A 14,016-nucleotide genomic window follows, 5' to 3' on the forward strand; every position below is an offset into this window, starting at 1 on the left:
ATAATTTTAGACATACTAACAACAACTGATGTACACTTATAGGCATAAGACGTGCATATATTTTATTAACTCAATATCCTCCCTCAAAGCTGAAGCATTATAGATGTCTATCATGCCAAGTTTAGATATAAATGAGTTGAATTTTGAAAGGGTCAAAGCCTTTGTGAGAAAATATGTCAACTGTCCTTGTGATGAGATTGGTAAAAGTCTAAGAGTATCATCTTGAACATTTTCCCTTATTAGATGACAATCTATTTCAAGATGCTTTGTTCTCTCCTGAAACATGGAATTGGAAGCAATATGAAGAGCGCTTTGGCTATCACAATATAGCACTCATTTATATTCATGTTTGACATGATAGACATCTATAATGCTTTAGTTTGAGGGAGGATATTGAGCTAATAAAATATATGCACATCTTATGTCTAAAAGTGTGCATCGGTTGCTTATATTATGCCTAAAATTATGCATCTATTTTACTACTAATTATTTTGCTGTTATCAATAGCTATTATTTTATCTTTTCTGTTACTACTAATTAATGGCAATTCATATATATATATATATATATATATCATTCATTGTACGGTTACTACACTTTTCGATATAGCTGCCATCACAGGGCTGGAACGTTATAATGGATTGAAGACATTCCGAGTGCGACGTGTCATTGTCTGGGAGAAAAGTTGTTGGTAGAATTACTCAAAGTATCTAGTATATTGAGAAAAGATTATCATTGAGAATATATGTTTGATAACACCATTTCTTACATATCAATTAAAGTTTAGTTATATTTTTTTTCCAGAATTTATCTTCCATTGCAAGTCATTTTTTAAGCGCCTTTATTATACTTTACTTTACATTCTGCAATTTATCTCTTTCAAACCTTTTAAACAAACAATCTATATACCTGAATACTATCGAAGTGTTCATCGTTTTCCAAATACAATTTTAAACAATAGCACATATCCTAGGATCAATCTGATTGATCCAGTGAGTAACCAAAGTATCCTTGATTTGGAAGACCAACGGTTGTTTACCAATTTTCACGGTAAACAACCACGTACTGTTCTTTCGCCCACAAAAGCAGTGACAGGTGTGATGAATAGTATAGTCATTGCCCACAAAATTAGGTAGTGAAAAGATTATTTGATTTGTACTATATACTATTTGATCACGTTCCCATTTGATCTTATCTTCAGACCCATTGGCTTATGATAAAAGATGATTGAAGCATGAAGTGAAGAAGTAGATAGCTAGATTAAGAAACTTTAGAACTTTGGGTCAGAACCTTGACAACGTCGGTAGTCTGACTTGAGTTCTTCAAAATCTTCAGAGTCTTCAGAATCCTCTATCAGAACCATGATAACTTCAATCGCCTGTCTTGAGATCTTCAGAATCTTCAGCTACATAACACAACTTCAGAAGTCTTCCATTCTTCAGAAGTTTGGTGATCAAAGCCACGTCCAGAAGCAAGAACTGAGAGAATATTACAGCAGCAACATAAAGTCTCTTCAGAAGCTTCTGATGGGTGAAATAACACAAAAGCATAAAGAACATTGCAACAACAATATTGACGTCTTTCGGAACTTCTAATTGCATACGCAGAAGAGGATTTAGAACGTAAAGTTCAGAAACTGATGATATTGCACATCATATGATCAGAATCAGAACTAGTTGTTAAAGCTACACAATAACAAACCATTAGGGTACCAAAATTGTTCTCACACAAATACAACATTGTATCATCAAAACTCATGGTATAGATGCAGAACCAAACCTTGTTCTAACAATCTCCCCCTTTTTAATGATGATAAAACATGTATTTTGATTAACAGTTTTGTACAGGGTAATCACAGAAGAATACATCTTACAGAAGCACAAAGCTCCCCCTGAGATGTATAGTTCTATGAAGATAAAATCAGAATGAAAGAACACTTTCCTGATTTACCTTTTGAAGTACCAGAGTGAATATTTAGTCAGAATCTGGTTTATCTTCAGAAGTTAATTGATGTTGTCCTGAGCACTGGTTGATAACATCATCATTTTGATAGGTTTTACTTCCGAATTTTTTAGAAACTTTTCTTCCTTGAAGGATAAGGTTTTCAGAACCTTGATTTTTCAGAAGTAGCACATTCATAACCATTCTGGTTCTTGAGAATTCCCCTTTATAACTTTATGTTTTCTCCCCCTTTGTCATCAACCAAAAAGAAAAAAAAATTAAATAGAGAGAAACAAAACAAATTTTCATTGATTAAAAATGGCAATAGGCAGTGCAGAGTACAATGAAAAGAAACAAAAGAAAATTGCAAGAAAGTTAAAGTAAATAAAATCTGGGGTTCTAGGGAGGAAGAGGAAGTCTTGACAGAATCAGTTGAAACTTAGATCTTGTTTATCCAGACACTCGTTGACCTTTGCATTATTGGCCTTAATCTGCTCGATTGTTATCAGAAGAGAAACTGGAATAGGCTGAGAAGCAGAAGCTTCTGAGATGACTATCTGATTGAGAGCTTCTTCCATAGTAGAGTCTTAAGGTTCGGGAGCAACAGGTTCAACGTGTTGTACAATTTCTATTTCTGGAGCTTCTTCTTCTTCCATAGCTTCTGGAGAGGCCTCCTTGATTTCGGGTGCAGGAAGGCATAATTGAGAATTTCTCAGCTTCCACAATTCCATTAAGGGCACAAACCCAGAACGAAATTTGATTTTAGCAAGAGTGTACCCAAGATCCTTCATCTTGGAAATCTCGGAGTTCATCCAGCTTCTATAAGCTTCCCAGGCTTAATCACTTGCAGCAGGGTTTGCAGAAGAATGACTAAAAATCATTGCTTTCTCCAAACGTCTCTTAGATTAAGAGTCAAAATCCGTCAGAACCTTACCAAGGTCAGGGGAGGATTGTGTTGGTATTTTTGGGTATTTTATGGTGAGGTTACTCATCAAAGTTAGGACAAAAAACAGAGGGATGTGATGGTTGAATAATGGGAGATGATTCTGGTGAAGTGATTTCTGGTTCGAAATCAAACATTCCTTCATGAGTGTCGTCGGAAACATGTCTGTCAGAAACATTTCTAGTAGGAGATGTCCTAGGTGTTGTAAAGTTTGGATTATTTGGTTGAGGACCAGAAACAGTTGGTGGTGGTGAGATGGGTGTAGTTTGTAACTGTGGAGGAGATGATGGTGGTGGTATAAGTTGTTGTTCTAAAAAAGGAGCAAAAATTAGAGGAGTTTCTATGACAGGTGTTTCTATAATGGGAGTAGATATTGGTGGTTGAATTTCTATAATAGGTATTGATATTTGTGGATTTATTTCTGGCGGTGGTATTGGAATTGGTTCAAAAATGGTTCTTCTTGGGCCTTATGTCCTTCTTCAGTTTAGGATAGTCATTCTTGTATTGGCCTAGCTCCTTGCACTCAAAGCAGATAACTTCTTTTCCAGAAGTTTGCTTCTTTTGACCATATGAGGATTCGAAGCGACCAACAGTCCTTCTGACTCCTTTGAATTTTCCTTGACTACTTTGCCTGTGTTTCCAGAGTCTGTTTACTCTCTTTAAGATTAGAGACAGCTCATCATCATCTTCTGAGTCTTCATCAGATCCTTTTGATTCTTCCTCAGCTTGATATGCTCTAGTCTTCTTAGGCTTGGATTTCAGAGCGACACATTTACCTCTCTTCTGAGGTTCATCTTCTTCTATCTCAATCTCGTGACTTCTTAAAAAACTAACAAGTTCTTCAAGACTGATGTTGTTGAGATCATTAGCAAACTTCAATGCAGTTACCATAGGTCTCCATTTTTGGGGAAGACTTCTGATAATTTTCTTGACATGATTAGTTGTAGAATACCCTTTGTCCAGAACCTTAAGCCCTGCGACAAGCATCTGAAACCTTGAGAACATAGTCTCAACTTTGTCATCATCTTCCATTTTTAAAGCCTCATATTTTGGATTAAGGCCAAGGCTTTTATCTCCTTTACTTGAGCGTTTCCCTCATGAGTCATTCTCAGACATTCAAAAGTGGATTTGGAAGAATCTTTATTTGTTATCTTCTCATACTCCGTATAAGAGATAACATTAAGCAAATTTTTAAAGTCTTTCTTCTGTTGACCAGACATAATACTTCTTGCTAAAGTATTTCCTTCAGCATTTACTAGGTGAACATAGCCATCGACTACGAGATCCCAGAGATCAACATCGTAACCAAGAAAAAAACTTTATATTTTGTCTTTCCAGTAGTCAAATTTCTCACCATCAAAAATAGGCGGTTTTTCACTATAATGATCTTTATCATTATTATTAACAATGTTAGCAGCGTTAGCGGCAACCATTGTTTCTCACACAACTGGATTGGTACTGAACACTGTGAGATGTTGATAAAACTATTATTACAATTAGAACCGGAGCTCTAATGGCAATTGAAGGTGTGAAAATACAAGAAAAGGGGGGGGGGGGGGTGAATTGGGTTTTACAAGCAAAAGCTTTTTCCAAAATAAAAGCACCATTAACAAGTTTAATAATGAAAAGATAAAAATACAGAGATTTTTATCCTGGTTCGCTTGAAACTCAAAGTTAATCCAGTCCATCCGCCAAGGTGATTTGCCTTATACACAAGGACTTAATCCACTATAATCAACAGATTACAATAAACAAAAAGAATAACCTTCTTTGTCTTCTTAATGATCCAACTAAACCTTAGTCTCCTCAAGGACTCACAAAGAACAAGTTTCTTTGTCTTCTTAAGGATGACCTCTATAAGGAATCAAACAAATAGTTTAATTAATAGTTTGTGTGTTACAAGATGCTTCTACACAAGCATATTTTTACACAAATGAATAACAAACACTTAAAGAAAATTGTATACAAAGAATGATAACTTTCCACAAAGAAAAATAGCTTGTCAAAGTACTTGTGCAAAATCAGCGTTTTCTTCAAGTCTCCAATGCATGCTTATATAGAGAAGCATGTGACCGTTGGAGGGGAAAATGGGGAAAGCTCCTTCAGCGGATATCCATTGTTGGATGGGAAAGGAATGATACCACGTACTGACCTTTCCCCACAAAAGCAGTGGCAGGTGTGATGAATAGTACAGTCCTTGCCCATGAAATTAGGTAGAGGGAAGGTTGTTCGATTTGTACTATGTAATATTTGATCACGTTCCCATTTGACCTTATCTTCAGATTCATTGGCTTATGATAAAAGATTATTAAAGGATGAAGTGAAGAAGTAGAGAGCTAGATTCAGAAAATTCAGAACCTTGACAGCGTCAGTAGTTTGGCTTGAGTTTTTCAGTATCTTCGGAATCTTCAGAGTCTTCAGAATCCTCAGTCAGAACCATGATAACTTCAATCGTCTGTCTTGAGCAGAATCTTCAGCTACATAACACAATTTTAGAAGCTTGCCATTCTTCAGAAGTTTGGTGATCAGAGTCAGGTCCAGAAGCAAGAACTAAGAGAACATTGCAGTAGTAACATAAAGTCTCCTTAGAAGCTTCTGATGGGTGAAATAAAGTAGAAGCAAAAAGAACATTGTAGCAACAATATTGATGTATTTCAGAACTTCTAATTCCAGGCGCATAAGCGAATTTGGAATGCAAAGTTCAGAAACTGATGATATTGTATATCATAAGATCAGAATCAGAACTGGTTTTTAAAGCTACACAATAACAAATCATTAGGGTACAAAAATTATTCTCACACAAATACAACATTGTTATCACTAAAACTCATGGTATAGATGCATAACCAAATCTTGTTCTAACAATCTTAAATTCAAAAACGCGTGCAAATTCGTCTTCAACCTCAAGACACACCAAAATCAAAACTCTAGAGCATATGTTTTTAATGGGATTTGAACATAGAATCATCATCGAAACTCATCATCGTTCTAACCTCCACACTCATGACCCATTGATTAGCTATGAATATGGAGTGTTTTTTTTCCAGAATTTCAAAAACTCGAGTTGACCTAAAACAAAAAATAAATGAAGAACAATGGATAATCAACTCTCAAACCATAGGTTTAAGCTTCAGTGGATGATTTCGAGCTTAATGGTAACTTATTTAAGTGAAGGGGTGATTGTAGCTACCTGGTCAGAATCGGTTTCAGAAGTGAACTCCGATGAGTTTGAGTAACTCAGGTGAGGTGTTGGAAAGGTGAGTTAGTATTTGGGAAATCTTGAGCGATGCTTGTGGATGGATTCTGGGCACTTGGTTTGAGTTGAAAAGCTTCAGAACTCGAAAATGGTATGTCTGTTTTTGAAGGAAGAACTCAGTTTTGCAGTAGAGTGTTTTTTACTATTCAAGCTTGGTTTCAGAGTGGAAAACCTTCACCTATCTATAGGGAAGGTGTTGGGGTGGATAGGTGAGAGAATGAGGATGGTTTGATATGAAATCACAAGTGACCTGAAGCATGCTTGAAAATGAGATTTTGGGGATTCAAAATGGCAAGTACTGACCTAGTTTGCACTACCAACCAAGTGGTTTTGGTCCTTAGCACAAAACAAGTGCAACCAGAGGCTTTGGAGTGACATGTTATGCATTTGGCTTTTAACCATTTTAGGAAATTTTCAGCATTTGCACATGGCTCGGGTTTTGCAATTTGTGAGCTTCCACATCCAAATTGACTTTCATTTGTGCCTTGATATGTTGTGTAACATGTTAGAGGTAAAATGGAATTAGGTTGAAGCGGTTTGGGGACTTGGTACATGAAATTGCAAGTTCTGGCTGACTTGGTCTGGTTTGTGCGTCATGATGATTTCCAAACTTTGAACTAGGGCCAAATGAAATTGGCTCGTGAATTTTGCATGAACTTTGTAACAAATACTCTTCGCCATGTCCTAGATCAAATGAAAAAGGAATCTGTTCAAAAGGAGTTGTGTTTTGGAAATGGCAATGTGGTAAAGTGGTGGTCTTGGCCATGATTCTAGGTCATGTTAGACACTTGGACCAGCTTGGCGAATGCAAAAATTGAGGTCATTGCTCAATGAATTAGGTCTTGAGCCTTAAAACAAAGTTGAAGAGGGACTCAATTAGGAGATTTTTCTCAAATAATATCTTGAAAATCTTGCAAGATGAAAAAGTTATGGACTTTAGACCAAATGATAGGCCATTCTTGCTAAAATGTGACCGACCAACATGACCTAGAAATACCACTTTGTGATTTCTTGATTTTTAAGGCACAATGATGGATGTTTAAAGCTTATATGATCATATCATGATGTAAAATGAGGCTTGGAGTTTTGTGATGTGTTTTCAGGTCAAGTTCATAGGTGAATTCAATGCATTGAAAGTTCAAAGTCCATGACCAAACCAATTACTTATAACATGAATTGAATGGGTGTTTGCTTGGTGAGTTGAATGGGTGTTCTATAACAACAACAACCAAACTTTTCTCACCAATGGAGTAAAATGAATCAAATTAACCAATAACCATACACACACAGAACCAAGGGTAGTTAAAAAACTCCTCAACCCAAATTTGTCAAGGTTAACCATGAAAAAGCCTTTATAAAAAGTATTTTTCTTGTAGTGAGCAAGAACAATTTACTTGAAATATAATTAACATTTCACCATGATTACAGATGATAACCATTGTGAAAAGTAAATGAGTTTATTATAAAATATGTAAATTTCTTGTTTTTCCTTACAACTCACTAAACATATACGACCATTAAAATTAATGTAGAAGATAATAATTTGAAAATTTAAATTATTCTTGAAAAACAACTTAAACGAACCATTATTTTTCAAATTGCATTCACACCGTAATTCATCTATTGCTTCTTAACACGTAGTATTTGACTCAATGTCCCAAATTATTCAAAGCAGTGATTCATTCCTAGTTTATTTGTAAACATAAATATGTTGACTAATTTATAATCATCATCATCGCTATCATCATCATTATTTTAATCTATGATGAAGATTATTATGAAGACAACGATAATGATGGTCCAATTTCTCAACAAATTTGATGTTTTGCAATATAAATTAATAGAGACAGAATCATGGCTTTAAAGGACCTGGGAAAATAAACCAAGTTCTACGTGTTAAAGACCGATATAGATGAATTACGAGATGGATGCAATTTGAAAAACATGTTTAATCTAAGTTGCATTTCAAATATAACTTAGTTTTCAAATTAATTTTTTTTTAAATCACTTTAAATGAATGCATGTTCAATGAAGGGTGAGTGAAACAAACAATCTACATACAATATAATAAACTCAATAACAACGTAAATCAACAAAATGACACAACATACCTTTTATTGAAAATATTCATGGAATGATCTGGAGTTAATATACTTTGTGTTGTCATGAAGAAAAAATACAAGGCGAATAAAGCTTCCAAAATTGCTTCATACTTGTATTGTTTCTCCATAGAAAAGCAAACCATTTATGAACCACACACATAATATGAATTCTCTTGAACCAGATTTCGAAAAATAAACAACTTTCAGAATGTTAACCTATTTTGAAAACATAAAATAGAATTAACATTGTAACATAACAAGCAACAACAATCAGCAATATATTGTTAACCCTAATAGCAGTACAATATAACATAAATAAGCAGTACACTGTAAGATAACAAGCAACAACAACCACAACATAACTAGCATTAACATTGTAACATAACAAGCAACAACAACCAGTAGTACATTGTAACATAACAAGCAACAACAACCGAAATGTTAACATAAACTAGAAGTACACTGTAACATAACAAGCAAAAACAACCACAACATACAAAAACTTGTCAATAACAACAAATCATGTAAAACATAACGAAGGTCTTCAATATTCATGCCTAGTTGAATTCATACAGTTCCCAAGGTCTTTATCTGATTTAGAATCAGTTACATTCAGATTCATTAGGTCATTTATAATAGCTTTTACCTTCTTCATCTTTTCATGGTTAATATTCTTGAAAAGAATCTTCTTGTTGCCTATTCTATTAGATGGTTCAACAACAGTAATGTGATCCCTAACTTATTCAGCTTCCTTGGCTTTGTTCAACCATAACACCACCATATCAATAACCTCCTTTGTAACTTGAATCTCGTGGATAAGTTTGTTGCTCCCAGTATTCCTGTTGAGAGAAGAATCTGAAATCAGAACAAGAACACAACAACATACAACAAAAAAGCCATAAACTCTCTAACAAGAAGAAAATCATGTGAAACATAAAAATAACATACATAAAGAAAGAAAGAATAAGGAAGAAGAAGAATATATTTATGTATGAAGTGAGAGCTAATGACGACGAAGAAGAGAGAAAATATGTGCTAGGGTTTTGTTGTGATAGATACGATGATAATGTCAAGAAGCGAGATTTTGATGTTATGGATTTGGATTGATAATCAGGGGTGTTCGATATATAATTTAGGGATAATATGGTGTTAATATGGGTGGGGTAGGGTAGAATCTGGGTTAGGTTAGGGTTTGAGGATAATGGTTGAAGGTAAAAAGGGTTAGGGTTTATCTATGTTAGGGTTAGGTTCATATTTATGGGTTTGAATAGTTGAATAGGGTTAGGGTTCTAAGAGGGAGACCTAGGGTTCTTAGGGTTATGGGTAATTAGGTATAAGGTTCATGGGTTTATGAACATTTTAGGTTGAATCTTCACCGTGTTCATAAGAACATGATGAAAATGGTTATTTAGACGATGGTATAAGGTGGTGTGTATGGTGGTCAGGGGGATTTTGGTGGTGGTCGGAAGGATGAGAGGAAGAGATATAGGATAGTATTTGGAGAGAGGGCGAGAGAGAGAGAGAGAGAGAGAGAGAGAGAGAGAGAGAGAGAGAGAGAGAGAGAGAGAGAGAGAGAGAAAGAGAGAATTTGAAAAATGAAATGAATTTTGAAGGGAGTTCATTTATATACTCCCTCAGAGCAGCATCACATGGTGACTTCTTCGTCCCTTAGATGGTCATACCTTGATCTATTTCAATACACGCACGCACATCCTTGTTCTGCGGTCCCTCCATCTTAAGCTTCTGATCAGTTGACCCCAGATGGTAAACTGATCCCACGTCCCAAGGAGAGTCTTCTCTTCATTTGTTATACTCATCCAATGTTCATGGTTTTTTTCACGCTTTTATTTTATTTTAATTTTTTTATTTTAATTTTTTTCTATTTTCCTTCTCTGATGGGCTTAGAGACATTGGGCTTAGCCCTTCCTTTTTAGCACATCCCTATTTTGCTAGTCCAACTACAAATGCACCCCCTCCCAATTTTAATAAATTTAATTTGTCACTTTCAATTAGCCTAAATAGTTTAGCTTTACCATTTAATCTAAAATAGTTTAAATATTAATTTAGCCTTTTACTGATCCTTATTGTTTGGTCTTAATTTATTTATTTAGTTGACAAAGTCATTCTAGTTTACACAATAATAAAAAAAAGGTCTCCTTTTATAAGAAATGTCTACTCTTTCTTCATATTTCATTATTAAAATCACAAATATTTCTTCTTATATTCAAACCCAAACAAAACAAATAATATTTTCTTATGTAATTAGACCTTTCATATTGTCCATAGGTCATCAATTTATTTTTATTAATCAACTTAAGTTAATACATTTGCAAATAATTGGATAGGTGGATGCATATCCACCATATTCCTTAGTAGTTGATTGGTTAGCGCACCCCACATAGATCAGTTATTTAAAACTCAAATCATCTAAAAACAACTTCAAACTCATCAAATCTCTTTTGTGCCCTTGTGCACTGATTCAAAACTTTTCATAAACAACTTCCTTTTTAAAAATAATTCTCTTTTTCTTGCAAATACCTTAGCAAATAACTTGATGAATACAAATAAAATAAAACAAACATACATTTAACAAACAATCAACCTTAGAACTATAGGAGGTTCCCGTTGAGTACAACAACTGTAAGGGGTGCTAATACCTTCCTTTCATATAACCGACTCCCAAACCCTAAGTTTGGTTGCAATGACCATCTTATCCTTTTCTTTACCTTAGGGTTTTATCGCTATTTTCCCTTTCCTTAGGTGTTAGTCATTCGCGAGCATGCGATGCACTCACAAGGTCATACTTTTTGAGATGTGATAGAGTAAAGACAAGAAGATGTTTACCATCCTGAGGTATAACAATAACCTCTTGATGAGGTACACCATCATTATCAATCACAAGGTCAGATGCAGCGGTGAGAAGAGTTTGCCTTGGGCATGACTACTTGGGCAACCGAAGTTTTGCCCAATTTGTATATTGACCTCCCTAGATTTGGAGACGGGTACCAAAGCTTTTATGATGATCACTAAAACCATTTATTGGTCCAAAATCTAAGGTAAAGGTTTCCTTCTTCAGCAACCATAAAATCGTACTTTTTGGAGCCGGGTTCAGCCTTGACCAACCAAGTAATAGAGATGAGGACCACCTGGGCTAGGCAAGTTCAGCAATACCATGACCAAATTAATCGACTTTGTGACTTCTGTCTCCCGAACGATAGTATATGATTTAACAGTTTTAGATAAAATATTTGCAACCTCTTTGGAGTTAAGTAGATAAACTTCATTTCCAATATATGTTAATCACTAAGTTTGGGGTTGCTCTTGGAAGTTAGCAACATTTAAGTTCGGTGTTGGGGTACTAGAGAAATTGGTCAAATAAAAAGAAAAAGAAAGAGAAAAATAAGATGTCAAAAACATGACATTTTCAAAAAAAATAAAGAAGAGAAAGAAGAAAACTCTCTAGTACCCAATATTAAACAAAAAGTGATATGAAAGAAAGGAGATAACAGAAAGACAAAGAGGTACCTAACTCCAAGGTTTAAGCCCAATATCCCAAAATTATCCTACCCTGACATAAGTCATGTTACAACCTTAAAAGTCCTCAAATGTGTGTGTTTAAATAATATCTAACTGATTTTGCAGATAACTTATAAATTCATTAATTTTGCAAATAACTAAATGATGGTTATGTTTTTCTTAGGAAAGGTTAGAGACAAGGATACCTAATATCACCTTACTTGTGTGTCTTGTGTAAGGACAAAATTTCACATATGATTATTGAGGTAGTTAATAGAGGCAGGTGGGAAAGTATGAAAGATGGTATAAGTTATCTATCTATTTCTCACCTCATATTTGTTCATGATATGCTTATTTTTTTGAAGGGCTATTGAAAATAAAATGAATTGTGTTATAGAAACCCTAATGATTTATGTTCTATGTTAGGGAAAAGGATTAGTATTGAAAAAAACTCATGTTTTATTTTCTAAAAGCACACTAGACCAAACTAGAAGGAAACTTCTTTCGTTGACGTACAAGTTTTAAAGAGACTAAAGAGATTAGTAAATACTTAAGGGTGCTTGATGCCATGCTGTCATTGCCCGTCATTTTGTAAAAACAAATCAGAAAAACCAGACTAAAATTGAGAAAGTTAGAAACAAAAGTATGAAAAGGCATGGAAAAGTGACAAAGGGTGAAGAAAATGACTTAGTGAAAAAAGGAACAAAAACATGCTAAAGCCACTAGATACTAGAATCAATGCACCCACACCACTTCATAATACGCCCGCGTTTTCGTCATCATTATGAAATGAGCCCATATTTCTCCTCAGTGTGGCCCTGTTATGATGCTTTTCAACACACTTTTTTGGGGCTTTAAAAGGAAAAAATGGAGAACAAAAAGGGGTTCAATTTCCTAGAGAGAAAGAGACAGTTTTGGGTGATTTTGGAGCTTATAGAGGCCATTGGAGACATTGGGGAGTTTTTCTCCGGTGATTCTTCATGATCTTCGAGTCTATGCTTATGGTATTGATTAATTTCAACATAGGTTACTAGATTTCTGTTAGGCTAGGTCTTATTTGATGATGAACCTATTTGTATTTGTTTGGGACATATGATCGGATGACGTAAATGTAATTGTCTTGACTTTCTATTATTATTCAGTTATAGATTTTATGGCATTCGATTTAATTTTGATAAGTATTGATTACTGACCTTGGGGATAATTATCTAAACTACCAAAACTATTGAATTCGCTATAATTGACTAGTGATAAGATAATTAGGACTTGTGACTTAGGGACTAACACACAAGGTTTCCCAGTCTGACGATACAATTGGCCCGAGGGATCAGGGAATTGACATCTAGACTAGTGAGTTGCACACCAAGGGATTTGATGTAATGGAAAAGTTAGTCCTTCGTGTAAATTTGTAGTCATTGCATGTCTGTTAACGTGTATTTTATCAATCAACTAGAAAAGGGGATTGTGATAATAAGACTTGATTGCCTATATCATCATTGTAATACCTCAAAATTTGTCCCCCTCATTCATGCATTCATTTTTAGGTCATTTAACATTTCATATTGCATTTCATCATGTCAATCGGAATTAGATCCAAGAAGCTTGAATATCATCCAAGACACTTTGTGGGTCCTATATGGGTGATCAGTCAACACAAGGGAATGGCTTGAGATACTTCAAACATGTTCAAATGGGGTCTATTCATCAGTCAAAACGTTAATCTTGAAGGAGCAAAAGTTTGTTCATGAGCTGTCATGCTCGCTAGGCGAGCAGAATGGGTCGCCTAGCGAGTCCCAAGAAAAACCACCAGAATCACCTACGCTCAGAGGAATTTCTTGAACTGTCATTATCGCTAGGCGAAGCCCACGCGCTTTGAAAAAAAAAACGAAAAAATAAATAAATAAATAAATAAAATATAACAGAAAAATCTTGGACTTTGACCTCTCTCATTTGAGCCCACAAAGCCACGAAAATCAGGTTATAAATTCTAAAAAAAGATTCAGTGGAAAAACCCTAGAGAGATTCTAACTAATTCAGAGCAACCTCCAGAGACTGAAGGGAACTCATTTGCAAAGAACCAATTCCCTCTCATATAAACCCTAAGATTGTTCTGCAAAGCCAACGGTGCAATTCAATTTCAATCGATCCTCCCCAATCAGGTATGCCCTATTTCCACTACTTTATACTTTCAACCTGAAATTTCTGAATGTATGAGGTATTATGGGTGAATTTGGAAGAGTGGGTATCGTTAGGTTTTG

This window comes from Lathyrus oleraceus, chromosome 7 (assembly GCF_024323335.1).
Source record: "Lathyrus oleraceus cultivar Zhongwan6 chromosome 7, CAAS_Psat_ZW6_1.0, whole genome shotgun sequence".
NCBI lineage: Eukaryota > Viridiplantae > Streptophyta > Magnoliopsida > Fabales > Fabaceae > Lathyrus > Lathyrus oleraceus.